This window comes from Rana temporaria, chromosome 3 (genome assembly GCF_905171775.1).
Source record: "Rana temporaria chromosome 3, aRanTem1.1, whole genome shotgun sequence".
Lineage (NCBI taxonomy): Eukaryota > Metazoa > Chordata > Amphibia > Anura > Ranidae > Rana > Rana temporaria.
In genome coordinates this window covers 412,670,298-412,689,254 of record NC_053491.1, presented here as the reverse complement: position 1 = coordinate 412,689,254, position 18,957 = coordinate 412,670,298, and positions in this window count along the sequence as shown.

Below are 18,957 nucleotides of genomic sequence, written 5' to 3'. Positions count from 1 at the left end.
TTATATGGGTGCCACCAGTCCTTGCCAGGGAAGCTGAAATACAACTATCCATCTACTGGCCGTCTGCCCACAGCATTGTGTCTGCTGCCCCTAACTTCCTGCTTTTAAAGATGTCCTCAAGTCTCCCTTATGCATCATTTTTTGGGGGTTTTATCATGTGGAAAACAGAACAGAAATGAATACAGTAACTAAATTCTGATTCACAAACATAAATATATATAATATACATACTGTACACATAAATATATATAATATACATACTGTATACATAAATACAGTAAAACCTTGTAAAACCAGTAAAACATGCTTGTAACATGCTTGTAATCCAAAGCACTTGTATATCAAAGCAATACAATTATAAAAATAATTTAAATATATATATATATATATTTTAATTAAAGGCCCCTGGATGGCTACCCCCCCCCCCTTTTTTTATAATTGATTTTTATATATGTTTCCTTACCCCTTTTTTTATTATTATTTTATAAAGGCCCCCCCCCCCAGCTTCTCAATTTCAGGCGGCAGCCCCCCCCCCCCCCCCAGGGCCCATGCCTCAAGGGGCCCCATGATTCCTGATGGCGGCCCTGGGCAGTTTCACAGGGTAACCTCAGGGGAGGCCCTTATTGCACCAGGTAGCTGCAGGGGGGGCCCTAGTTGCACCTAGTTGCACCAGGTAGCCTCAGGGGAGCCCCTAGTTTCGCGGGCAGCCTCAGGGGAGCCCCTAGTAGACATATCTTTTGATGTTGAGGCCAAATAATTCAGGGGGCCACTAGTTGGACTGGGTAGCCGCAGGGGGCCCTCATTTCACCGGGTAGCCACAGTTGGGCCTTTAGTTGCACTGAGTAGCTGCAGGGGGGGGGGGGCTAGTTGCACTAGGTAGTCTGGTGTTATGGTCAGATGAGAGTTAAATTGAAGCGTGAAGGAGACTAAAAAGTTCATTAAGGCTGATTAGAGTAAATTAAATGAACACTTCAGATTGTGTATATAGGTACATATATGAACAGCGGTGTCCCGTGTATCACAAAAGTACAAACGGAGATATTTCAACAAGTATTATCTAATTATATGAACCAGTTGCCGACCAGCCGCCGCAGCTTTACGGCGGCATGTCAGCTTGGCTGCGCAAAATCACGTAATATTACGTGATTTGCAGTTCACCCACTTGGGGCGCGCGTGCGCCCCCCTGCTCGCCCCTGGTGCCGACGCGCGTGCCTGACGGGCGCAATCACCGCCGGGGACCTGCGATCGCTCGTTACAGAGCAAGAACCGGAAGCTGTGTGTGTAAACACAGCTCCCGGTCCTGTCAGGGGGAGAAATGACTGATCGCATGTTCATACAATGTATGAACAGCGATCTGTCATTTCCCCTAGTCAGTCCCACCCCCCTTCCGTTAGAACACACCCAGGGAACATAATTAACCCCTTCCTCGCCCCCTAGTGTTAACCCCTTCCCTGCCAGTGACATTTTTACAGTAATCAATGCATTTTATAGCACTGATCACTATAAAAATGCCAATGGTCCCAAAAATGTGTCAAAAGTGTCCGCCATAAGGTCCCAGTACCAATAAAAATCAGATCGCTGACATTACTAGTAAAAAAATATATATTAATAAAAATGCCATAAAACTATCCCCTATTTTGTAGACGCTATAACTTTTGCGCAAACCAAAACCAATCAATAAACGCTTATTGCGATTTTTTTAACAAAAAATATGTAGAAGAATAAGTGTCGGCCTAAACTGAGGAAAAACATTTTTTTTTATATATTTTTGGGGGATATTTATTATAGCAAAAAGTTAAAAATATATATATTTTTTTAAATTTTGCTCTATTTTTGTTTATAGAGCAAAAAATAAAAACCGCAGAGGTGATCAAATACCACCAAAATAAAGCTCTATTTGTGGGAAAAAAAGGACGCCAATTTTGTTTGGGAGCCACGTCGCACGACCACGCAATTGTCAGTTAAAGTGATGCACTGCGGAATCACAAAAAGTGGCCCAGTCATTGGCCAGCAAAATAGTCCGGGGCTGAAGTGGTTAAGATGATTGGATGAAATGCACTTACCATAAAGGAAACTGTAACCACAAGACGTCGGCATGCCTACTTCTAGACGATCCCCAAAAAAAAACATCTCTTCAGAGAAGCCTATTCTGCCTAACAACTATTTTATTTTCTCCATCAGCTCATCTACCACAATTATTACCTTTTGTATCACTTGACCGTCCCTTTTATGATTGTAAGCTCTAACGCAAAAAGACTCTCTGAATCTTCCAAACTCTATAAGAGGCTGGCAGCTGCCATGGTATGAACATTTAGAACATGATGTGCCAAGGGATGAATGCCTGAAACACAAGCAGTCTGTCTTCTGAGCATTCGTTCCTGGGCACATGGTGCGCTAAATTATTTGTCCCGTTAGGTGCACCCTCCAGCCCCATCTAGTTGCAGCAGCTCTCAGGGACTGGACAGTGCACCTATGCCCTCCACCTATAGTTCAATGCTGATGTCTCATGCATCGGATCTAAACACCCAATGTGCATGAAGCCTTAAAGTGATTGTAAAGGTTCCCCTTTTTTTTAAAAATAACAAACATGTCATACTAACCTCCACTGTGCAGTGCGTTTTGCACAGAGTGGCCCCGATCGTCCTCTTTTGGGGTCACGCGGTGGCTCTTGTGGCTCCTCCCCGCATTAGTAAACCCCCTCTAGGAAGCTCTCTCCTGAGGGGGTTACCTTGAGGTCGCGCTCCTGTGCCATACACTTGGCGTCCATAGACACCGAGTGTATGACTCTGCCCTGCCCCCCGGCGCCCACGTCATTGGATTCGATTGACAGCAGCGGCAGCCATTGGCTGCACTGCTATCAATCCATCCAATCAATGAAGAGGACACTGGGGACGCGCGGAGCAGGTGAACGAGCTCAGGTAAGTAAAACGGGGGGGGGGGGGGCAGTGATTGCCAGGTGTTTTTTCACATAGGATGCATTAAGGTGAAAAAACACAATGGCCCAGATTCAGGTAGAACCGCGCAATATTTGCGTGGGCAAAGGGCAACGATTTTTGCTCTGCGCCTACGCAAATATTTCGATTTGCCCGCGATTCACGGAGCAGTAGCTCCGTAAATTGCGCGGGCGCTATGCTAATTTGCCCTGCGTAAGGGCGCCTAATGTAAATGATCCCGCCGGGGGCGGGAATCATTTAAATTAGGCGCGCTCCCACGCCGAGCGAACAGAGCATGCTCCGTCGGGAAACTTTCCCGACGTGCATTGCGGCAAATGACGACGCAAGGACGTCATTTGCTTCTAAGTGAACGTGAATGGCGTCCAGCGCCATTCACGAATCACTTACGTAAACGACGTGAAATTCAAATTTCACGAGCGGGAAGGGTGGCTATACTTTAGCATTGGCTGCGCCTACTATGAGTAGGAGCAGCCTTATGCTAAAGTCGCCGTACGGAAACTCCGTACCTTGCGTGCGCAGGGCCCGCGCAACTTTTGTGAATCGGTGGTAGTATGCAATTTGCATACTATACGCCGATCACAATGGCCGCGCCCCCTAGCGGCCAACGCAAGAATGCAGCCTGAGATATGAAGGCATAAGGAGGCTTATGTCTGTCATATCCTAGGCTGCAGTCCGCGTAGCGATGTTCCTGAATCAGGGGCATTCGCTACGCGGGAGCAAAACAGCTATTGCACCGCGCAACCTATGGTTGCGCGGGCGCAATAGCTTCTTGAATCTGGGCCAAAGGTTACAACCCCTTTAAGTTAACCCTGCCCGATGACCAAGTATGCACACAAGCTAAGAAATTACCGTTACCGTTAGACATTATTAGCACCTTTGTTTATTTACCAAACACTTGGATGACGCCCTCATCCGCTAGAGTTGAAATCTAAGCAGGTAGTAATCTTTTGAAACAAATTTCAAAAAAGGATATCCTACCAGGTCAAAAAATTCTTAAAACAGGCGGAAATATATAATTTTACGGAGAATAAGCAATCTACAAAAGCCTAGAAATCAAAAATATTTTTTTTTCTGTTTGTCTATGTTGGAGAAATTTCACATTATTATTATTAATATTCATAATTTATATATCACCAGCACAGCGTTTTAAAGGCAGACAACACAGTTGCAATTTAATACAATACAGGATAAGAGGGCTCGTTAGAGCTTACAATCTAAATGGGAACATTTCCCTGTGCCTATCAATCTACACTTTTTTGTTCAACTCATAAATCAAATTAATAGAAAAAGAAAATAATTACATATTAATAATATTGCAGTGATTTGTGCACTCAGCACCTTTTAGGATGTATATCAGAATACAGGATAGAAACAATGACCATTGTGTTTAGGTCAGGATATCCTACACTTCTCACTTACAAGTTGCCCCCATGCCCGTGCTCCCAGGCCCAGAGTAAAATTACAGTGCTGGTTATTGGGGGGTCCTGAGAGGCCCTATTTCTCCAACAGTCTTGCTCGGCTGAACGCGGGTAACTCTAGTTGCATTCTGCTTGGACATAAAGACTGCAGTGTGTGTGTCTGGGTAGAGAATAAAGGAGACATTATCCACTGATAGGATCTCTCCCAACGCACTTCCAAATCCATCAAGATCAGCTTACATGCTTGGATGTGACTGTTTCTTGTGTCTTCAACCAGGGAACAATTACAACGAATGTGTCAGCAGCTCAGCAAAGGCCCACACAATGTGCTGGTTATATAATAGAAAATATAACAAAATTCTATGTAAGGAGTACTCATACCATTCCCAAACACCAAACAAAAATTGGAATAATTAAAAAGTTATGATACTTGGGATATCTTCAGGGCCATCTTTTCCATTGGGCACGCTGGGCAGTTGCCCGGGGGCCCCGCTTGCCTGGGGGCCCCACCGGCTGCCCAGCAACCCCAGTGAAAAATTGTGGAGAGTGACGGGTTAGAACTGCCCATGCCCAGTTTGCGGAAATCACAGAGAAGATCCGGTCCTCCACGAGTGCGGGGGGTTTCTGATGTAAGGGGGGAGTGAATGCAAAAATGTAAGGGGGCACTGATATAAAGGTTCCCCCTCCTATATTAGTGACCCCCCTTACCTTAGTGTATTTACTCTACGAAAGGTGGTCTCTGGTCACCAGAGTGCCCCTCACATCAGAGTTCCCCTTTACATCAGAGTCTGCAGGATTCCCCCTTACAATGCAAGGGGGAACTCAGTCTGCGGACCCGGATGTAAGTGGGAAAGAGAAAGCAGTGGACTCTGATATAAGGTGGTCTCTGGTCACCAGAGTCCCCTCCACATCAGAGTTTCCTCCTTAGATCATGATCTGCAGCGTTCCCCTTTACATAAGAGTTCCCTTTCACTGTAAGGGGGAATCCTGCAGACTCTGATGTAAGAGGAAACTCTGTGCTGGCTGGGTTATAGTAACCTGACCTTCATGTCAATGAAGACATTTTCTTTTTGTTTTACTTTTTTTTACTTAAACACATTGCAAATAGCACTAGCTATATGTTTATAGTTTAAATACTGACATTTGCATAGTTCGGTACTGAAAACTGTAATTTTAGGTACTTTTTTTGCAGTGGCAGTAAAAAATGTGGTTCTGATAGTAAATTTTATGATTTTTGTCAGTAAATTCTCGTGCGTGATTGTGTAGACAGGGCCCCAGTGCACTGTATTGCCCGGGGGCCTATAATGCTCTTAAGATGACACTGGATATCTTGTCTTACAATGACTGAAGCTAATTGCATGTCAATCATTTTAGGCTAATAGAGATTTGACCTTTTTATTTATTTTTGCTTGGTTTCCAGCTTTTAAAAACTAGGGTGATCCTCTTTAATGTAAAAGTATTTATGCAACATTTTTTGTTACATAAAGTTTTGGTACCAGATTCTTAAAGAGGTGTTTTCAGGCAAAAAATAAATAATTAAAAGTCAGCAGCTACACATACTGCAGCTGCTGGCTTTTAATAAATGGAGACTTACCTGTCCTGGTGTCCCTCGATGTCGGCACCGCAGCTGATGTTTCCTATCAGCTGTTGGTTGCTGCCGTCGCCATTGCGGGTAAGGGGGAACCCGGCAGTGTAGCCTTTTCGGCTTTACTCCGGGAACCCTACTGCGCATGTGCAAGGCCTGCTCCTCTCTCCGGCGGCCATTGGAGGAGGAGGAGGAGGAGGGAGCCCCGCAGGGATGTCACAGCCAGACTCCCGGAAGTGGGGAAGGATACCTGTCTTTGACAGGTATCCCGTCCCCCCTTCCCCCGAAAGGTGCCAATTGTGGCACTGGAGGGGGGGGGGAGGAATCCGATGAGCGGAAGTTCCACTTTAGGGTGGAACTCCTATTTAAACACAAAATAAAGTGAATTTTTGCCACCCGTACATATTTGCATAGACATACCACATGTGGTTTTTCAGCACATAAAACGAATATTAAAGTGGTTCTAAAGGCAAGACATTTTTACATTAAAGCTGGTTTGGTCATACTTCTGTGGATCACAGGAGTGCAGTTCTGTCTGCACTCCTGTGACCCGTTTTCAGCAGACAGTGGGCTGAAGTCCGCTCTCTGATGACCTCACAAAGTCGGTCCAGTCTCTGCATCATCATGACCAAGGTCTGTATCTGCCTAGATCCCTGGATCGACACCTGGCTCAGCCTCTCAGTGAGCCGCTGAGAGCCTGAGCCGGTGATCCCGCCTCCTCCTCAGCACAGTGCTCCTGTGAGCGAGGAGAGGGCAGAGCAGAGAGCTGTGACTGACAGTCACCAGTTTGAAGAATTAATTCCGGGTGACTGCACTTCCAAAAATCCTTTTATTGAAGCTTCATATGACAAGTGGTTGACAGATGGAGCAGGGGACAAAGAGGTAAACGCGTTTAACGCAAATGTTAGCACTTAGTCATTACCAAGTCACCAGCTCTCTGCTCAGGGAGCTGTGAGAACCGGGCGATCGGCGGTGTTCGATCTCTTGGTTTTCAGTGTAGAGGCACCAGGGGGACAGATGCAGCATCGGACTAATGCGGCATTCACCTAGGTAAGTATAAATGAAAAAAAAAACAATACTTCTCTTTTAATGAATTTCCTGCGTTAAGGTAAAAAATGTCTCTGTTAGTGTATCGCCCCCTCACCTCCCTATATACTCACCTGAGTCCTACATCGATCCAGCAATGTGCCCGTCTGCAGTCAGTGCTGCTCTCTCTCCATCTCCAGGCACAGAAGCAGCAGGGGGAGTCATTGGCTCCTGCTGCTGTCCGTCAAATCTCGTGTTTTTTCCCCCTTCTTTTTGCTTTTGTTGTTTTGGTGGGGGGAGGGGTAGAGGGAGGGGGGTTGGTCACAAGAGGGAGGGAATGGGTGGGAAAAGAAAAAAGGAAAACAATGAGAAGTCATTAATTAATGTTCCTTCAGCCCAAAAGTACAGAGTATTTGTGGAAAGTAATATATATAAGTAACCAAAATTGAATGTATATGCATAATCAAATGTACTAGGATAGAAGGAAAGGTAGATGCAAATGGTTTTATATTTGATGGATGTGATAAAATGTCTGTTGATACTTGTTCCTCTATTTTTGATTAAAAAAAAAAGATCAAATACGAAAAAAATCGTGTGAGGAGGGAGTGGGGGTGGGGCTGAGCCATGCTGTGTGTGTCCATAGACAAACACAGCCCGGCTCGAGAGCAAGCCCGCAGGTGCACCGCCTATAGTGGCACATGAAGAAGAGGAGAAGTAGAGAGCACCAGTGGGGGACCCCAGAAGAGGAGGATCAGGACCACTCTTTGCAATACCATTGCACAGAGCAGGTATGTACTGTATAACATGTTTATTTATTTTTAACTAGTTGTAGATTTGGGCACATTATAGGTTATACATTATTGTACGCAGAACATGTATAGCATGTCCAGTTTCTCTGCCCTGCTGTTGGGACCCCCTTCCTATACACAGTAATTTCCACGTTTGATTAATCAGAGTTGGCATTATTGTGTACTCAGAGAAAGTGTCAGCGGGTATTGCTGTCAAAAAAGCAGTCTGAATCAGTGTTTATAAACAGCACTGCTCCAGAGGTGATTATCCGCTTGCCAACCGCCTAACTTACATTTACGATGGTAGTGTAGCAACTCTGCGCTGGACCACATACGTAGTACATGATCTACATGCCTGCCGGCCTGGCTGTGCTGTGATTCCTTACAGTGATTCACGGTACAGAGCTCTGTGATTGCAAACAATACAGAACTAACAGGGGATCTTGCTGTTTCTTATTCCCTGCTAAGCAGGGAAAAAAACAAGATCCTTAGTAAAAGCAGCACACAGTGGGCACACAATTAACCCTGCGCCTAGATGTTAACCCCTTCTCAGTCATTTCATCAGTACTGTGACAGTTGTATAGTATTTGCACTAATCACTGTATTAGTGTCACAGTATCAGTTACCCCCCAGCCAGCGTCTGCTAGTGTCATATTGCCCGCTATAAGTCGCTGATCGCCGCCATTACTAGTAAAAACAAAAATAAAATACAAATTCCAGTATATATATCATAATTTGTTGACACTTTAACTTATTAGGATTTTTATTTTTACCGAAGACTGTAGTTCATTTTGGCCTAAATTAAACAAAAATTTTATAGCAGAAACTATCAAATATATCTATATATTTTTCCACAAATCTTTGGTCTCTTTCTAGTTATATACCGTATTTATCGGCGTATACCACGCACTATTTTGCCCTGAAAATCAGGGCAAAATCGTGGGTGCGCGATATACGCCGATACCCGCTTTCCCGCCATGAGTTTGAATACTGCGCCCGCATATAGCGAGCGCAGTTCACTCGTGAATCTTCGGGCAGTCTCGGCGCCTCTCGTACTGACGTCCTGACGTCCTGAGCGTACAGGACATCAGTGCGAGAGGCGCCCGAGCCTGCCCGAAGATTCACGAGTGTACTGCGCTCGCTATATGCGGGCGCAGTATTCAAAGTCGTGGCGGGAAACGAGCGGGAGGACGCCGCCGAAGGACGCCGGACCCGCCGAAGATGGACACCAGACCCGCCGAAGATGGACACCGGACCCGCCGAAGATGGACACCCGACCCGCCGAAGATGGACGCCCGACCCGCCGAAGACGGACGCCGGACCCGCCGAAGAGGACACCCGAAGCCGCAGAAGGACGCCGGACCCGACGAGGCCGCAGATGGACGCCGCGCAAGACATCAAAACTGTAAGTACAAAAAAACAAAAAATCTTTTTTTCCCACAGGATTGGGGGCCACTTTGGGGGTGCGCGGTATACGCCAGAGCGCGTTATACCGCGATAAATACGGTAATAAAAAATAAAAACCCCAGTGGCGATTTAATACCACCAAAAGGAAGCTCTGTTTGTGTGGAAAAAAAATATTTAAGTTTCATTTGGGTACAGTGTTGCATGACCGTGCAGTTGCCAGTTAAAATAGCACAGTGCATAACACTTATTTTATCTGTCTACTAGCTGAATACCCGGCGTTGCCCGGTCTTCCTATCTTAACCTTTTGGGGAGGAAAATCATAGTAATATAAATATACCCATCTTTTATATAAGGGTGTAGGTAAGGGTTAATTTAACTGTTATATATTTTTATTTGGCATGTAAGTAATATGTATACCAGGTATTATTGAAATATCTCCAGGCGTACAGATGTTATGTGGGGGTAGTTAAGGGATAAATTAACTATCCTATAGTTTAAGTGGACATATAAGTAACATGTGACCAAGTGTTATCGAAATATCTACAGCCGTTTGGAAGTTATGAAGTAACATGTATTTCCCATAGAGTTGAATGGGACTTTAAAGGAAAACCCCGACCATGGCAAATGGGGGTGGGTAAGGGTTAAACCACCTATCCTATGTTTGTTGCTGACATATAAGTAACATGTGTGCCAAGTTTCATGTTAATATCTTTAGCCGTTTGGAAGTGATGCTGGAACATACATACATACACACGTTGAGTTTTATATATATAGATTCGTGTGACCTTGTTTTGCACATGTTTGAAATGCAACTTAAATAAAAGAATTACAAAAATAGCACTGTGCAGAATAGCACAAAATGGTCTGGTTATAGAAAGTAGCATATTGTTGCTTTTATATAATTATGTTCATTCATGTGCAGACAAAAGGGATGAACCTAGATCTGCAAATTATGTCAGCTAAAGAAACCTGACAAGTAAAAGAAAAAAAAGTAAAATGTTCCTCAGTTTACCCCCTTTTTAACCCTTAAAGTGGAGTTCCACCCATAAATATAACATTACATCAGTAGTTTTAAAAAAATGTCATTAGTCCTTTAAGAATTTTTTTTTTTTTTTTAGATGCCTTCAAAGTGTTGTTGCTAGGCAGAATAGTTAATCTTACCACTTCCTGCACCTAGGTGCTTAAGCTTCACCGCACAGACTCCTGGGAATGTAGTGGGTGTAACTTTCCAGGAGTCTGTGCACTCCCCAGTCTCGTAGAATCATGTGACTTGGACAGTACAGGTGCTGAAACCTGATCTGAAAACTATTACATTGCTTGTGCAGCACTGAGCATGTGCGAGATCTGCAAGGCTGAAATCCAGGAAGTCATACAGTCTGGCTTCATGATGCCCACACTTAAGATGGCCCCAGTCAATTTCTATTTTATAAAGTGTCTAAATGCTGTAACAACCTAACAAAACGGACCTTCGTTTACAGACTAACTTTACTAGAATACATTAAGCTTGTGTATTACAGGGGTATTTATATTTAAAAAGTGAAATTGTGGCCGGAACTCCGCTTTAACCTACACGGTTAAGGAGATATATGCAGAAAACACTTCACCGATGTCTATGGCAAATGTGCGCTGTAGACAATGGCGCAGGTGCACTGAGCATCCAGGCATTCTGAATGGGATCATGCTGGTCCCGCGCGCATACACGGGAGTGACGTCATCGCCACTCCGGCTAATCACAGCGCCGGAGCGGTGATACCAGGAAGAAGCACAGAGGGGACATGGCGGCGGTGGAGGGGAACGAGGAGCACTTCGATTTCAGATAAGTGCCACATAATGAGCTAGTATGCTATGCAAACTAGCTCATTATGCCTTTCTCTTGCAGGTGTTTTTTTTTCTGAATTGTTTTAAGAGGGTTTACTTCCTCTTTAAGCTTTGTACACATGATCGGATTTCCATCAAACAAATCTGTGGAATTTTGTGCGAAGGGCGTTTGCCGTGAACTTGGTATACATACTGTACAGACGGCAGAACCTTTTCAGCCAACATACACGAAGCTACGTGGTTTTTCAGCTCTTTAGGCAACTTCTGCTAATATTGTGCTATGGTCAGCATTGGTTCGGAGCATGCATGTTTGTACTTTTGTTTAAATTTTTTGCAATGGCTTGTGTACACACGATTGGATAATCCGACAAGACACATTTGTTGTCCGGAAATTTGAAAGCATGCTATAAAACATTTGTCGTCGGAAATTCCGACAACAATTGTCCGATGGGGCATACAAACGGTCGGATTATCCAACAAAACCCTGCCATCACACATTTGTTGTCGGAAAATTCGATGGCGAATGGAGGACGGTAAAAACATAGAACGACCATCTGTTTTTATAGCCCCTTTTCCGCCCATGTATGCAAGCCAGGGCCGCTGATAAGCCAGTACAACTGGCCCTGTTGTAGGGGGCCCCGGGCCAGCAGGGGCCCGGATGGCAACCCCCTTTAAAAAAAAAAAAACTTTTTTTTTTTTTTTAGGGGTCTGGAGATCCCCAGGGGCCCGGAGGCCCACAGGGTCCCAGGTGACAACTCCCCTTTTTTTTATTTATTTTTTATAAAAAATATATATATTTTTTAATATATTTTTTTTTTATTAAAGGGACAATTTTTTTTTCTTAGGGGTACGGGGTCCCCAGGGGCCCGCAGATCGCCAGGGCCCGGGATGAAAACACCCCTTTTTTTTTATAAATGTTTTTTTTTTTTTAATTAAAGGGCCCAGAGGTCCCAAGGGCGCTGAATGGCAACCCCCCTTTTTTTTTTAAATGTTTATTTATTTATTTTATATATATATATATATATATATATATATATATTTTCATTTTTATTAATAATTTGTAAAGGGCCCCCCTCCGCTTCTCAATTCGCGGCAGCCCCCCCCTCCTGCTTCTCAATTTCAATTTCAGACGGCAGCCCCCCCCCCGGTTCTCTGCTCCAGGTGCCTACCAATGCCGCCAATCCCGTAACGTGCTGCAGAGACAGTTTCAAGGCGTGGCCAGGGGTGGAGCTAAAGGCGGGACCAGGGGTGGAGCTGAAGGGGGCCCCGTCAGGTAGGCTGTATGGGGCCCCATGATTTCTATCAGCGGCCCTGATGCAAGCATGCAGGATTTGACAGAGGAAACTGAAGATTCAAGTATATACCTTTGCAGTGAAAACACTGAAGTCAAAGCCTCAGTAAAACAGTGAAGTCCAGTTTCATCGGTCAAATCCGACCATGTGTACGGCCCATCGGTCCGTTGTCCTTCAGTCCAAAATTTTAAAACATGCTTTAAAATCGAACCGATGGACCGCTGCCCGATCGGTCCAAACCGATGGTTAGTACAGAAAGCATCGGTTCAAAACCTGCGCATGCTCAGAATCAAGTCGACGCATGCTTGGAAGCATTGAACTTCGTTTTTTTTTAGCACGTTGTGTGTTTGACGTCACCGCGTTCTGACCCGATCAGTTTTTGGAACAATGGTGTGTACGCACATCAGACCATCAGGCCACTTCAGCGGTGAACCGATGGAAATGGCCCATCAGATCATTCTCATCGGTTTGGAACGACCGTTTGTACGCGGCCTGAGACAATGGTAATTTTGTGTAATAGAAGTGAGCAAGTGTAGCCAATATATGATGGAGACCTCTTTCTTTAAATTAATATGTATTTTTTTGTAAATTAGACTGTCTTCAGCCTCTTCCACATGGGCAGCTGAGCCCCTTTAGGCCGGGTTCACACTATTGCGAATTGCGGGTTCACTGCATCCAATTTGCAATAGCAGCAGATTTTGACCAGCTCTATATGGAGCCGGTTCACTCATCTCCGCTGCGAATTTGCACAGGAGCCCTGTGCGTCCCTTTGGCCATTTCAGGTCCAAATTCAGACAAAAATTCGGGCTGAAATCAGGCCTGAAACGGTGAACCAGGACGCGCCGGACCCCTGCTGTGAGCCGCATGTGAAGATAGTGTGAACCCAGGCTCAATGTAAATCCCAGCATCTTTGCACACCCTGGATGCCCAGTTGCAGTGTACAGCCGCCCATAGCCATGGATGGCTGTGTGCTGCTGTTTTCAGGTATACGCCACTGCTAACAAACAATGGGCCAGATTCACGTAGATCAGCGGATCTTTAGATCCGTGTGATCTATCTGATTTAAGATACCCTGCCGCAAGTTTGAGAGGCAAGTGGGTAATTCACAAACCACTTACCTCCAAACTTGTGGCGGCGTATCGCAAATCCCCCGGCGGAATTCAAATTTCGCGGCTAGGGGGAGTGTACTATTTAAATCAGGCGCGTCCCCGCGCCGATTTAAATGAGCATGCGCAGGCCGTGAATTTACCCGGCGTGCATTGCTTCCACTGACGTCACTAGGACGTCAGTGGTTTTGACGCTTACGTAAACGACGTCCATCCGTATTACAAAACGATTTACGCAAACGACGTAAAAAAATTCAAAAGCAACGCGGGAACGACGGCTATACTTAACATTGGCTGCGCCTCATAGAAGCAGGGGTAAGTATACGCCGGGAAAGCCGCTACGGAAACGTTGTAACAACACTGCCTCGGGTCCGTGTACGTTCGTGAATTCGCCTATCTCGCTGATTTACCTATTATTCAACGTAAATCAGCGGGAACGCCCCCGCGCCATTTTTAAATTACAAATAAGATCCGACGGTGTAACACAGTTACACCTGTCGGATCTTAGCCATATCTATGCGTAACTGATTCTATAAATCAGGCGCATGGATACGACCAGTTTAAGTCAGAGATACGACGGCGTATCAGGAGATACACCGTCGTATCTCTTTGTGAATCTGGCCCAATGAGTATAGTGTATGGGCGTATGCAAAAAATAAATAAATAAACATTTTTTTTTTTTTTTGCATGCATCCACACTTGTGCTTACAATAGCACTGGCATTTACCAGAGTAGAGCAGTGCACAGCCATTCTCCTGGGCTTCCTAGGTGGAGGAGAGACACCACCATTTAAGTTGTACAGGCTCAGCCACCTGTGTGCAGGGCCCCTTATTCTGCTGTGTGCTGGGCATTTTGTATTGTGCATTTACCGAGAACTGCCCCTCCTGTATTTACCTCTATTTCCAGTAATAATCTGGTTATTTAATTACGATTTGGTCCGATAACAAATCCCTCCAATACTTAGGAAATGTCCTACCATGTACTTGAAATGGTTATTATCCTTATAACATTTAAATATTTGCAACCTGCATATCCACATCAGGTTTTAATCAAATCCAAATTCCTGCTTGACAATTAAATATCACAGGCAGGAGAGTCTGGAGCTTGTGCAGGAAATTAAAGCCTCTGTCTCAGCACCCCAGATTTCCTGGTTCAGCAGGGCTGGCAAAAGTATCCAAATCTCTGCCAAAACAACCAATGACACAGCCTGCAGTAGACGCTAGAATATCCACAGCTCGGCTGGTGAAGTACTTGCCATATTTACATTGCACTTTGTGCGAAAAAGCAGAGATTCACCACTTATTTTACTGCAAAAAAAAAAAAAACATATAAAATTGTAATAGTTTTAATGTTAATTGGTTATTATTTTAACCAGTTTCCCTCAAATATATGCAAGAACTACTATTGCGTTGCGCTAATAAAGTGCATAAGAAATTCATATAATAATATCACTGAACTGTTGAATAACAAAAAAATAAAAAAAAATTATAATAAATATTTCCAAAATGTATAAGGTTCATATCGAATGAAAGAGATCAGTCCTAAAGAAAGTGCTGAAAAAAATCAAGGTGCTCTACTTGTGCATCAGAAAACATCCAAAAATCCTTGTGCTTGCAGTGATCGAAAGAATGTACTCTGCCAAAAGCGATATTAAAGTCTCTTCCCAGATTCTAATGCCGCGTACACACGATCATTTTTCGGCATTAAAAAAAACTTTGTTTTTAAAAAATGTCATTTAAAATGATCGTGTGTGGGCTCCACATCATTTTTCGGGTTCTGAAAAATTACCAATTTTTTTTTCGAACACGCTGCATTTTTTAACGTTTTAAACGATGTCGCTTTTCGGGTTGTAAAAAATTATCGTGTGTGGGCTAAAACTAAGTTAAAAACCTGCGCATGCTCAGAAGCAAGTTATGAGATGGGAGCGCTCGTTCTGGTAAAACTACTGTTCATAATGGAGTAAGAACATTCATCATGCTATAACAGACAGAAAAGCGCGAATCGTCTTTTACTAACACGGAATCAGCTAAAGCAGCCCCAAGGGTGGCGTCATCCGCATGGAACTTCCCCATTATGCACGTTGTACGTGTTGTTCGTCACCGCGCTTTGCTAGAGCATTTTTTAAAAACAATGGTGTGTGGGCAACGTCGCTTTAATGATGAAGTTGGAAAAACGTCCCAAAAACGTTGTTTTTTTTCCTTCCCGAAAAATGATCGTGTGTATTAGACCTTCATAAGAAAGGACTAACTGTGCTTAATGGAGAAAATCCTCCAATGGATGGATGGGATTGTTTTTTTTTTATTGTTTTTCAACACAAGTTCCGTTAATTTGATACTAAAATAATTCTAAATAGAAATGTAACTCTAAAGCCTCATACATACGATCGGACTTCCATCGGACAAATCCGTGGATTTTTGTCCGAAGGGGCATTGGCCGTGAACTTGTTCTGCATACACACAGCAGAACTTTTTCAGCCAACATTCACCAAACCACGGGTTGTAAAGGTACATTTTTTCCTTTACCTTAGTGCAGTCCTCCTTCACTTACCTCATCCTTCCATTTTGCTTTTAAATGTCCTTATTTCTTCTGAGAAATCCTCACTTCCTGTTCTTCTGTCTGTAACTCCACACAGTAATGCAAGGCTTTCTCCCTGGTGTGGAGTGTCATGCTCGCCCCCTCCCTTGGACTACAGGAGAGTCAGGACGCTCTCTACGTTGCAGATAGAGAAAGGAGCTGTGTGTTAGTGGGCGTCCTGACTCTCCTGTAGTTACAGACAGAAGAACAGGAAGTGAGGATTTCTCAGAAGAAATAAGAACATTTAAAAGCAAAATGGAAGGATGAGGTAAGTGAAGGAGGACTGCACTAAGGTAAAGGAAGCTATTTAGGGAAAAAAAATTGTATCTTTACCGCCACCCTTTGGGCAACTTCTGCTATTATGGTCTGATGTTTAGCATGGGTTCTGAACTTTGGATTTTAGCCCGATGGATTTGTGTACAGATGATCCTCCATCAGACATATGGTGTCAGAAAGTTTGAGAGCATGCACAGCGAACATTTGTCCGTTGAAAAACCAAAAACAATTGTCCGATGGAGCATACAGACAGTCAGATTGTCCGATAAAACACATCCGTCGGAGCGTTGTCAAAAAGTCCAATTGTGTGTATGGGCCTTAATTGTGCATGCCAGACTACAGATACGGAGCAGCGCACAGCTAAGGGACGTTCTTCCAGTGGAGGACTCAACTCTGAGATGTCACATGACCCAAAGCAGAAGTGAAGCCTAGAAAGACTTCCTGTCAATTTGCACCGGGTGCTGCTCTGCATCTGAGAAAGATTTTGCATGGAGGGAGAGTACAGATCATTACTGGAGAGTGAAATTGTGCTTGGGGATAGCTAAATTGTGCTGAAGGAATTGCCCACCTATTGCCACAACTGCCCATATTCTGCTTGTGTGTGAAAACTGTTGAGTTTGTTGCACCTCCTGTAATACAACAATTGCCCCTTTGTTTCCAATATATTGTAGCAATCTACTGTTTGTTGCCTGAGTAATGTATATGATTGCCAGTTGGTTAGATGCAGGTTATGTCATTGGTTGTGGACTAGGCTCTCTGCTGTTCTTGGTACTCCCTTAAATAAATCTTTAAATATCATTTAATCATGGCAGTAGAACCACCTGATAAGATGCCAACACTCGTATGCCCTGTACACACGATCGGCTCGTCTGATGAAAACTGACCCATGGACCGTTTTCATCGGACAAACCGATCAAGTGTGGGCCCCATCAGTTTATTTCCCCCATCGGTGAAAAAAAATAGAACCCATTTTAAAATGTCCGTATGGTTATACGGAAATTTTAAAACGGGTTCTATTTTTTTAGATGCCAAGTCTTGGGTTGAAACCATTAACTCAATGATTTGGAGTGAGAGAGTGACACCAGACAGGGCAATTACAGGAAGTTTGTGAAGATGTGGAAACCTTGGCCAGACCAAACAGGATGTCCTATATAAGAAGATGGTAGTCGGCCCTCAAATTTAGTACATATCTTAACCTGTTATCGGGCATCCCTTTTTTAGGGAAGATTTAATTAATGAAGTACACCAACTTCAAAAACTGGTTTATGTATATTTATCTTATTCGACTACATTCTATCCCATTACTTGTTCCCCCCTCCGACAAGTCGTCTATTGGCATTAAGTTCCTTTCCTAACCTGTCGGGGACGGAGTCTGCAGAGATGTCTATTAGTAGTGGTTGCATTTCGCCAGTATGTAGAATATATTGTACGGTGTAACATGCTTTGCCTATGCTGTAGTGGAAATGTGTTCCCACGCTTCTGTCAATTGCCCATGTTACGTCCCTGTTTTCTCTGTGGTCCAATGACTCATGACTTCTTGTTTCTTTTTGTCTATATGTTTGTAAAACTGAAAACTTTTCAATAAAAATTTAATTGAAAAAAAAAAAAAAAAAAAAAATGGTTTATGGTGTGCGGGAAGGGAGGGGGGTTTGACGGTTAGAGGGGTGGGTAAGGGGGTGGGAGGAAACGAGGGAAGACAATTTGGAACTGGGAGGTTTTTCATTTTCACAATGCTACAAAGAAAAGAAAGGGGAAGATAAGAAAAGGGAAAAAGTATGGTTGTGTATTTAATATGTCAGGTTATGCACGTTGGTGTACTGTTTTTTACCTTTGATATGTAAACAACAATAAAAAAAGTATTGAATTATAAAATTTCCGTATGGTTAAAAAAACCGATAGAAAAAAAAAAAAATAATCATCTGTGGGGAAATCCATCGGTCAAAAATCCATGCATGCTCAGAATCAAGTCGACGCATGCTCGGAAGCATTGAACTTAATTTTTCTCTGCACGTCGTGTTTTACGTCACCGTGTTGGACATGATCGGATTTTTAACCGATGGTGTGTAGGCAAGACTGATAAAAGTCAGCTTCATCGGATATCTGATGAAAAAAATCCATCAGAACGTTTTCATCAGACGAACCGATCGTGTGTACAGGGCATTTCGTTTAAGAAATTTAACATGCCCATGTGACTTGAAAATGCGTATTGCTCCAAGACGAAAAAAAAAAAACAAGACACATTCGATTTTCAAAGCCGACACGCATTGCACATAAGTGGTCCATTTTCCGTAACAGTAAGACTCTTCCGAGCAATGATGGGCAGACAATTCTGGAGCAAGTGGACGTGAAGTGGCTAGAGGAGAGCAGCAGAACAGATTGGATTTACAAAACTAAGGGATTGTGTTAAAGCTGATCTCCATCTTTTAGTGAAGCTTAAATCTTTTTTTTGGACCAAACAAACTTTTACCTTTACTACTAGATGAGCTTGCAGTGTTCGCTGTATAAACTGTATGACGCCTCACCTACAGGATAGAGCGCTGTGTTCTGGCAGTGGGACAAGACCTTCCCATCCTGCTTCCAGAGCAAAATTGAGTTGGGCTGAGCACCACTCAGCGATTCATAGGAAACTTTGTATTTTACAAATGAATACAAAGCTTTCTCCGATTGGCTGAGTTGGCACACCTCTCAACCAATCAGAGGAAGCTTTGTAATT